The sequence below is a fragment of the Periplaneta americana genome, chromosome 15, assembly GCF_040183065.1.
Source record: "Periplaneta americana isolate PAMFEO1 chromosome 15, P.americana_PAMFEO1_priV1, whole genome shotgun sequence".
Taxonomy (NCBI): domain Eukaryota; kingdom Metazoa; phylum Arthropoda; class Insecta; order Blattodea; family Blattidae; genus Periplaneta; species Periplaneta americana.
This window is the reverse complement of record NC_091131.1, coordinates 108,109,848-108,120,869: the sequence shown is the minus strand read 5'-3', so window position 1 is coordinate 108,120,869 and position 11,022 is coordinate 108,109,848. Positions and strand designations below refer to the sequence as shown.

General features: G+C 35.4%; 1 protein-coding gene across 3 annotated transcripts in view; it reads right to left on the bottom strand.

Annotated features, from left to right (window-relative positions):
• Window positions 1-11,022, bottom strand: part of Scgdelta (sarcoglycan delta) — a 436,735-nt gene that overhangs the window by 42,943 nt on the left and 382,770 nt on the right. The gene's annotated exons all lie outside the window — the stretch shown is intronic.

Below are 11,022 nucleotides of genomic sequence, written 5' to 3'. Positions count from 1 at the left end.
GGCCACTAGAACCCAAGAGGTGGAACTTAAATTGAGACGATTCGATCCGACACCGGGATGGGAATCCGGTGTAGCTTAGTGGATAAAGCATCAGCACGTAGAGCTGAAAACCCGGGTTCAAATCCCGGTGCCGGAGAGAATTTTTCTCCTTTCCACTACTCTTTCATCGTACGATGACGCAGAATATCTGCATGGAAACATCATATGTACTTCGGTATATCCCAACCAGGTAACTTGTTCCAACCAGAATTTGAACCCGGGCCCGCTCGTTTCACGGTCAGACATGCTCACTCTTACTCCACAGCGGTAGACAAAAATAATATTTTGAGTTAGAGACAGAATCTCGTGAAATTGACATTTTACTTGTTTGAGGATTGTTTATTGTATTCGAGTATTTAGAGTTAATATTTATAATAGGTGCATTGACGAAAAACAATAACAATTTGGTAGAAACTTTATTTTTACTTTATCTTTCAATGTCTATTTTAATTATATCTATTTACGGTGAAAGTAAGCCTATATAGATATTTTTCCAAACAAAATATTTAATCGAGTGCAACTATTATGCGACCAAGCATCGAGCCGCATAAACAAAATGCCGAACTAAACGTCTTACTTTGTTCTTGACCATGGGTGCTCTCAAAGTGTGAACACAACCTCAGTGCAGGTAGAACGGACTCTGTATCTGTATGCGGTTCTTACAAGAAGCAAGTTTGCTCGCGTCTGCAGCAAGTGGCGGCTCGTTTTAAGTGAAAAGCAATATAATTCCCAGATCATTTCCCTTCAGTGATGAGTCGAAAGACAAAGATTCTTTTTATTAACAAGGGAGGTAAAGCTTATATTATATTACACTTTCTTACGCATGGCATTTTATGTTACAAATAAACACAGTGAAGATTTTAGTAAAGAAATACAGTCTAGATCTGCTTTGGAATAGCTGAAGGTAAAAATGGGATATCAACAACATGAGACTGATATCAAATATCGTTAGCACGTTGTGCGTGCGAGTTACAGAATTGCACGACATATGAGAGACTAGCTAAGAGCATTTATGGATAAATTTGAAATGTGGCAGTATCATGTATAACATAGAAAACTTCATTTTCCTTGACTATAAACTATCTTAAGAGTGATAAGAAAAACTTCTTATCAAATATAAGACCCTACTTCAAGCCCTACAGCAGAATTCACTGGGTAAGTTTGGAGAAACAGTGACAATTGACAAGGAATAGAGATTTTTCTGAAATCTTTTTGGCTTAAAGCCGATAGAAGATCCTGGAAATTTATAGCTTGAATTGATAAATCTACAGAACAGCACGCCACTCAGATTCCAGCGAAGTCAGGGATCGAACTGTTCGTAATGCTACCTAAGTCAGAATTTCTAAATATACTCTTTGCTTCCATATGTACTGTATGTGCTTGAGGCAGAATTTAATACAAGAAAGAAGTGTAAAAGCTCTCAATGTACAGAAAGAGCTTAGAAGTAAGTTTATTTCATCTGCCGTGACATGTAAAAAATACTTCCTTGAATTTTCGATTGTTTGCGAATAGTCTTTAATCTATGAAGACTTGTAAATTCTCGCGTTCTATGTTTCAAATAAGACATAATAAAATATTAACAAGTAATGTAATAATAAATAAGTGTTGCAGTCATGTTTGTTGTATCTTGAAAAAGTTGTATTCAGTTTGTATTTCCAGTACTAAACTAATTTACAAAGCTAGGAAATAATATCATTTTGTTGTGTGTGCTTAGGTGCAGTCTGTCTAAAATTACTATAATTATTGTCCCATGCGCCATTCTGAAATTCAAATCATGGAGTAGATATTACGACCGCCTGCATTAGCCGCCAGAGCACATCGTGGCAATGAACTGCTTTTGCAGCGAAACTACAGACAACTTGTAACTGCTGCGGCTGGCTCCGTCTGTCTTTCTCTCTTTCAAGGTTTTTTTAGCACATTGTGAGTACGAGTTGCCCATCCATGTTCTTGATAATCATAGAACGCATGTAACATCAGACCTGCCAATCCACGGAAGATGAAATGGAGATGGGAATTGGTAAGGAACGCCCTTCTTAATAATAATAATAATAATAATAATAATAATAATAATAATAATAATAATAGTAATAATAATGACAATAATAATAATAATAATAATAATAATAATAATAATAATAATAACAGTAATAATAGACAAAACAATAAGTCTGACACTAAAAACTAGTTATGTGATCTCTATAAAATCAGGGAGATTATCATCTGGAGTTGTACTGTAATGCAATTAAAGCAGACGCTTGTACATACTCTTATTATGCCACATTTCGATTATTGTAACGCTTTATTAAGTGATCTCAGGGTGGATTTATCCCAGAAACTGCAAAATGTTCGTAATGCGTGTGTTCGTTTCGTTTGTAATGTCCGCTACTACGATCACATTTCGCCTTCTTTCGATAAATTATTGTCGCTAAGGTTATATGAGAGGAGAAAGTTACATTCCCTTTGTCTCTTATACGGTACCGAATTTTGCACACTCTGCTCTCTCTTACTTATTTGTACGATTCCACAATCTTTCTAGCTATCATAACTTAAATACTCGGGTACAATATGATAACACGCTAGAAATACCACTCCTCACACCATCTCTTTATTCATCTTTCACTGTTGCTACTTCTTGTCACTGAAATTCTCTGCCGCCTGAAATCAAGGGCTGCCGAACTTTAATTTCTTTTAAATGTAAATTAGAAAAATATCTTATGATGAGTTGCCAGACTTAACGCGTTGCAAATATTGAATGCAATGTATTCCACTATATTTATTTTTATTTTTTGTTTCTTATTTTTATTGTGTAATCATGTAAATCGTATTTATTTATCACTTATCACTAATATGTATCCCACTGTGTTGTTTTTTGTTATTATTTTTTATTAGTCTATTATTTTTTTATTGTGTACATTCTATTCAATTGTTGGTTTCAGGTTTAATTATGTGAATCCTACTTAATTGTAATCTAATACTAATATGTATTCCAATGTGCTTATTTTTATTTTTACTGTGTACATTTTTTATTGAATTACTGGTCAACAATGAAAATGTTTCTTGCTCAAAAATAGCTAATTCTTATGTATTTCCACCTGCTGAATTCAAAAATCATCATCAAAATGACATATTAGCTCTTGCTTTGTAGATAAAGTGACATTTCACTTTTTAGAGTCAACATTTTCAGTTTGGGGGAAATTTGGGGGAAATTTTGTTTTGGGAGTTGGCACACCTGTCAAATAACAAAACACAAATGTTCTTCAGCTACATAGGTATTGTTGCTGTCACTGTGAATTTCATATTGTTTCTGCTGTAATTAATGCAGAATTTCTGGTTTGGAAGTGTTTTTAAAGCGTAAAATTTGTAAAAATGCCATGGAAATTGTGTATTTGAAGTAGAAAATGAAGACAGTGTGGAACAAGAAGAAGAACCCAACAAGCCTTCCACATTCCAGGACCCTGATTTTGAGGAACAAAGGTGATAAATCGCAAAGACTGAGTCAAGCGGAATTGAGTGATCTCATTAGAGACCTTGACCTGTCAAAGTAGAAGGCAGAAATTCTAGGGTGTAGACTACAGTAATGGAATCTTCTCGAACGTAATGTCAGGGTCTCACAGTACAGACAACGTCACAGGGATCTGCTTCCCTTTTTTTTTTTTTAAGAAGAAAAACAATCTTGTTTGCTGCGATATTAATGGCTTGATGAAATGTTTGAATTTGAACCATGATCCAATTGAATGGAGGCTATTCATAGACTCCTCCAAGCTTAGTTTGAAAGCTGTATTACTTCACAATGGCAACCGTCTTCCTTCTATTCCTGTTGGTCATGGAGTTCACATGAAGGAGATTTATGCAAATATGGCAGCCCTCTTCGACTCAATCGAATATCATGAACACAAGTGGAAAATCTGTGGTGATCTATTTATTTTTTTTTTATTTTATTGGGTTATTTTACGACGCTGTATCAACATCTAGGTTATTTAGCGTCTGAATGAAATGAAGGTGATAATGTCGGTGAAATGAGTCCGGGGTCCAGCACCGAAAGTTACCCAGCATTTGCTCGTAATGGGTTGAGGGAAAACCCCGGAAAAAACCTCAACCAGGTAACTTGCCCCGACCGGGATTCGAACCCGGGCCACATGGGTGGTGATCTAAAACTCATTGCTGTACTCTTAGGAATGCAACTGGGGTACACAAAATATTGCTGCTTATTATGTATGTGGGACAGCAGGGATAGGAAATCACATTATATTCAGGCAGACTGGCCTGCAAGAAATCATAACCCTAGCGAGAAAAATGTTGTTGCCGAGCCTCGCGTGGACCCGAAAGATGTCTTCTTCCACCCCTGTATATTAAGCTGGGTTTGATAAAATATTTTGTCATACGTATGAACCAAGAAGGACAGGCCTTTAAGTACGTAAGAGAGAAATTTCCGAAATTAAGTGTTGCCAAAGTCAAGGAAGGTATTTTTGTCGGGCAACAAATTCGAGAACTTGTAAAGGATCCTGCATTTGACCAAGTTTTGGAGGGGAAAGTAAAGGAAGTTTGGGAAGCCTTCAAGGGAGTTATTCATGGATTTTTAGGCAACAAAAGAGATGATAACTACACTCAGTTGGTGACAGTGCTCCTGCAAAAATACCATCAACTCAGATGCAAAATGTCCCTTAAAATCCATTTTCTCCACTCCCACCTAGACTTTTTCCCTCCTAGTTGTAGAGCTTTCAGTGATGAACACGGAGGAAGGTTCCATCACGATATTTCTGTTATGGAACAAAGATATCAGGGCCGCTGGAATGAAACAATGCTTGCGGATTACTGCTGTCTTGGCGTAGGGATGCTCCGGAACTCACAAGAGGCAAGCTAAAAGACGACGATCTCATGAAGCCACACATGATCCTCTTCAGACCCAACCATCTGCCAGGTATTCTTCCATAAATTTAGAACTCTTAGAATGTAACTGCCATTTAAAAAAATTAAGTGCACTTTCAATATTGTTGTCATATGTAATTAAAATGTATCGTTTTCTCTTAATCCGTTAAACTGAAATACTTCCACCTATTGTGTATCACAGAAACTAGAGCTAAGAAAAATTTTTCATTATCATATTCGTTTTTCTCAACCCAAAATTAGTAGGAATTGACTCATGAAGTGCAAGAAACATTAAAAAAAAGTTTTTTTCTTTATCAGCTTCTGTTTTTGTGTGATTCGTATTTGATTCTAACAGCATTAATATGTATTCTTTTTTATTTATTTAAATTTAAATATACAGAATAAATAATATAATTACAAACAAACAAGAGAAATATAAATAAAATAATATAATCAATATAAAAAAGGAGATACAGTAGTATTAACAAAATTTGAGACCGAATGAGCAGCGCTCGTGTTCGGTCGCAGTTCGGATATAATATTAATAGGCTATAAGAGAATATAAAAATAAAATAAAATAGGAAATAAAATTAAAAATTAAATTCTACTATATTTATTTTTATTTTATGAGGTAAATTTTTATGTAACTACCTCTTTTGATCTCATTATGTACCTAAATCGTATCAGTATGTAATTACTTAAATCCGATCCAGTTGTATGTTCAACTATGTAAGCAAGTTTCAATCCTGGTTGAGTGTAAGAGGAGGCCTTACGGCCTTAACTCTGCCAGGTTAAATAAAACCATCATTATTATTATTATTATTATTATTATTATTATTATTATTATTATTATTATTATTATTATATATAAATTAACATATCGCGCACAAGCAATGAAGTGTCCTTGGATGGACAGGAAACTGAACTGTCATAAAAATGTCATGAGGTGAATTATTATCATCATGCTACGTACATTTTGCGCCCAAAAAACGCAACTGGTACAATTGTTTAATAGGTGGCTGAATCGAACTCTTCTGGAAATTATGTGAGAGAATCTTTCTTTCATCCGGTGTCGAAACTGCGGCCTTTTACCACACAGTCTTTTGACTCGCGTACATCTGTGCTACCATAGCTACACACAGCGACTTGATGTCCCTTGATGCATGACGTGTCTCTGGAACTAGTTCAGAAGCTTTTTTGCTGCGATGTTTCTACGGAACGTAAACAAGTGTCGACTCTGGAGCTCACAGGTGCCCGCACGCGCCGTCTGGCAAACAAGTGCATCTCATAGAGCAGTCTGCACCACAAGACACTTCGCTAATCGTTTTTCATCTTGTCTGAGAGCATGTAATTCAAATGACTTGTGCTCCAAGAGATTCTGCAAGGGTTAAAGCACTTTGCATAACTCGAGATCCATATGCACATGTAGCTGCGTTCCATATAACCCTAGCTGAAGTTCAGTGAGCTGAGATTTTTCACAAAGAAAAGGGCTGTGATTTGATTGTAGAAAGTACCTGTAAGATTCATGTTGAACAAAACACCAAAGAGACAGGTTTTTTTCGAGTACTTCAATTTTTCCTGCCGTTATTATTCCACCATTGTTTCCATTGTCTCTAGTTCGATCCTAGGAAGCTATTGTTAGATTTGTAAGAGGACAAAGGGAGCCAGGGACTGTATTTCACTGAATTGGCCTATTTCCATTTCTCATTCAACCATTGCTCCACTGTCACCATTGACTATGTCCTGCCATTTCTCAAGTCAATTAGCTCAATAGAAATAAGTTTGAAGGTCATATTAAGATTAAGATTAGTTGGAATATAATATAAAATGGTTGTATAATTTCAGTCAGCAACTTATCGAAGTGTAGCTACAGAATGAATTCTGTTACATCACATTAAATTATATATTTCGCAAATCACATTATATTATATTTCACGAATATTTTCGACTTATACAAAATCATCTTCAGGTGACATAATAAAAGCAAACAAAATTGAACACAGGTGATGGCAAGTACAATGAGTGAACAAAACATGCATGCTCATTTTAAAAGAGCATAAGTGTGGCTCTAAGTCATATAATTAGTTGAAATAATCATGTAAAAATTATATCCATGTAAATTTTATTTTATTTTATTGGGTTATTTTACGACGCTGTATCAACATCTAGGTTATTTAGCGTCTGAATGAAATGAAGGTGACAATGCCGGTGAAATGAGTCCGGGGTCCAGCACCGAAAGTTACCCAGCATTTGCTCGTATTGGATTGAGGGAAAACCCCGGAAAAAACCTCAACCAGGTAACTTGCCCCGACCGGGATTCGAACCCGGGCCACCTGGTTTCGCGGCCAGACGCGCTGACCGTTACTCCACAGGTGTGGACTAACCATGTAAAAAAGGACACAGATTAATTCCATGTTGTGTGAGAAATGACAAACTGTGTACCAATGTTTACAATTAAGTTTAAAAAAAAAATCTAAGAGTCGTTTTTTATTGTATGCTGTTGTGACTTAGAGTCGCTCTTTTAAAATGGGCATGCATGTTTTGTAATGCGTATATGTGTTCACTCATTGTACTGCCATCACCTGTGTTCAATTTTGTTTGCCTTCATTATGTCACCTGAAGATGACTTTTGTATAAGTCGAAAATATCCGTGAAATATAATATAATGTGATTTGTGAAATATATAATTTAATGTGATGTAACAGAATTCATTCTGTAGCTACACTTCGATAAGTTGCTGACTGAAATTATACAACCATTTTATATTACATAATAATAGAAATGTCATATCTGACTTATGATGGGTACAAGAACTATGGTACACGTATATTTTAAAAACAATATTTTCAGCCATTGTTGTCCCACCATTGACATATAGATTTTACTTTGCTGAAGGCAATTACAAATCATCCAGTTAGATGGCGACTTATCGCCATTGAGGACTACGCTTCGCTTCTGGAAAGATATGACATTTGTGGGGAAAAAATCGACGCTTAATTTTCTCATACCGGTAAAACTATTACTAGAGATGAGCAATGGGCCGTTTTTCGGCCCAACTTCCTCTTGGCCTTGCATTACGCAGCTAGTGCAGTTGCTTCATCATATCGTGCAGGCTTGTACCGTCCGTTGCTCTTACTTCGCGGGCTAAGTAAAGCACACTTACTTACTTACTTACTTACAAATGGCTTTTAAGGAACACGCAGGTTCATTGCCGCCCTCACATAAGCCCGCCATCGGTGCGAGATTAATCCAGTCTCTATCAGCATATCCCACCTCCCTCAAATTCATTTTAATATTATCCTCTCATCTACGTCTCGGTCTCCCCAAAGGTCTTTTTCCCTCCGGCCTCCCAACTAACACTCTAAATGCATTTCTGGATTCGCCCATACATGTTACATGCCCTGCCCATCTCAAACGTTCTGCGTTGCGTAACTTTCTCCATTATCCTGTAATTTCATCCTTCTTAGCCCTAAATATTTTCCTAAGAAACTTATTCTCAAACACCCTTAATCTCTGTTCCTCTCTCAAAGTGAGAGTCCAAGTTTCACAATCATACAAAACAACCGGTAATATAACTGTTTTATAAACTCTAACTTTCAAATTTTTTGAGAGGAGACTAGATGACAAAAGCTTCTCAACCGAATAATAACAGGCATTTCCCATATTTATTCTGCGTTTAATATCCTCCCGAGTGTCATATATATTTGTTACTGTTGCTTCCAGGTATTTGAATTTTTCCACATCTTCGAAGGATAAATAAAGCACACTGCATATCTAAAAGGGGTAGCTTATCGATACAGAGCTGTAAATTCAGTAGCACGGACAGTAACATTTAGACAGTTTCTTTCACAGTAACAAAGTGAAGGAAAGGTACTTATATTAAATATGCTAAATTATTATTAGAACGAAATACTGTATTCACAAATAAAAAAAGGTGTCTGCATAAAAAATCAGTTTCAAGTTGTGTTAACTATAATTAATGTTGTTAATGTTCTGTATTTCCTTTTCAAGCAATGTAAAATATACAGTTGTAAGTTAAAAATCAACATTATTATTGCATATAAAATGTATTTACTGAGCGTTTGTAAAGGAAGAGAAGACAGAGCTCAAGTGATACTAATGTGGAGGACAATAAGAATAAAAGATGACTATAACGATGAGGAGAAATATTCACTACCGCGAGTAACAAATTAACCACAATTTTTCGTTCACAGATAGAACGTCCACCCCACATTAGGACCTACGTCCAATTTATTAGCTGTCTAATGTCTGTAAGTAATAAAATATCTCCTCAAGTTTTACAGCTAAACACACATAGTCAATGGAATTGTATTTTGAGAATTTTTTCAGCCTATATAGTAGACCTATATGCACTTTCCGTTAGAAAAGATGAAAGTATGTAAAGAAGTAGGCCAATATTCCAGCACTTAAAAACTACAGCACAAGGATTAAACTCGGATTTAAGGTTTAATTAATCTTAGTGGAATTCAAAATTAGTGCAATAAATGCCGCTCAAGTTTCGTTCCAAAACAGTATGACAAAGGGATATCTATTTCTTTTTCGTTAAAACATTTGGCGTCACGCAGTAAATCTTGGACTTCGAGAACATTTTCTAAATTATACTGTCATTCGGATTGGCTTTCGTCGCCTTCCGATCCTCTCTCTTGTTCCATTGGAAGATGTAGAATATACGTCGGCATTTTGTGACTCGCGAGCTAGCCCCTGGAAAATGAAACAAGTGAAGGGGAGTAATAAAGGCTATACCCCCACCCTAGCAGGCTTTCAGTTCGTTGTACACAACGTAAAATTATCGCTGGTGGCTTGGCTTCACAGTATCATGTTATTATCAAGACCCTTGAAAAATCAACGGAGACGTGAATTTCGGTCAGAATATCTATCCTTGTAAATGTTTTAGGCTTTCAATTATTATTATAATTAAATTAAAGATTATAACTTCATTTCCTGTAATTTCACAATTAAACATTGATAATGATGTAGTTTTCATCCAGTATAATTCACCACGAAGCACTACGGAGCAAAACAACAAATATGAAAAATGTTATGTTATGCATATCGTGTTGTAATGCATTATTTGCAGAAAGAATGATTAGTATTACATAAGCGAATAGTAATAGATCAATCGATGTAAGACAGCGGCGACCAAAACGCGAGCTGCAGTGATTACATGCGACAGACAGCCTATGAAGTAAGGAGACGAAGGAAAGGTACCACTACAACCAGTGGTGGTTCCTGTACTAACATCTTGATCAATCCCGCGGATAAAAATCTCAAGCTTTGCTGTATCAGTAATGTCACTGCTGTCATCAAGAGCCAGTGAATAATATACAATTTTTCTTGCTTATTTTTAAACATTTCTCTTGAATATAATCAGGAATTTTCTAAATTCTTCTCTCGATAATTGGTCGAGAAATTCGTAGTTTTTCAAAATTAAAACCTTTATATGTACAAGTTATTTTAAGCTATTTTAATAATTACTCTTTTGAGAAATTATGTTCTATTAAAAGGCTTTAGAGCACGAGATATTTCAGAACACATTAGGTAGCTGACTTCGTCAGATTTATTTATCTCATCTTTCTCTTCCTGGCTACGATTTAAGACGTCAGTTCCTGGTGTTTAACAGTTCATTGGCACATAATATTGAATCAGTTTTTCTACAATATTATTATTAATTAAATAACTAATAAATAGTTACCCTCATCTGAAGATTAAGAAGATTAAAACTGAGATAAAACCTAATAATTTTATCCTTCTAGGGAGAAGATCTAAAAGTATCAATATTCATACACGTACAGAAGAATGATAGAAACACAAACTTAGTGGTCAATAATAATAATAATAATAATAATAATAATAATAATAATAATAATAATAATAATAATAATAATAATAATAACAACAATACATTATTCAGCGTGGCAATTAATGTTTCTATATACTCATAATTGAACCGTTGAGCAAAGTAAACATATTACATTTCGTCCGACAGAACAACAAACAGCACCTCTTACTGCTTGCTGAAACAGAGTTTGTAGAGCGACATGATAACGCCACTGCTTTCCTTCAGTAGTGAATGAAACACAGAGCAATGTACAGAAA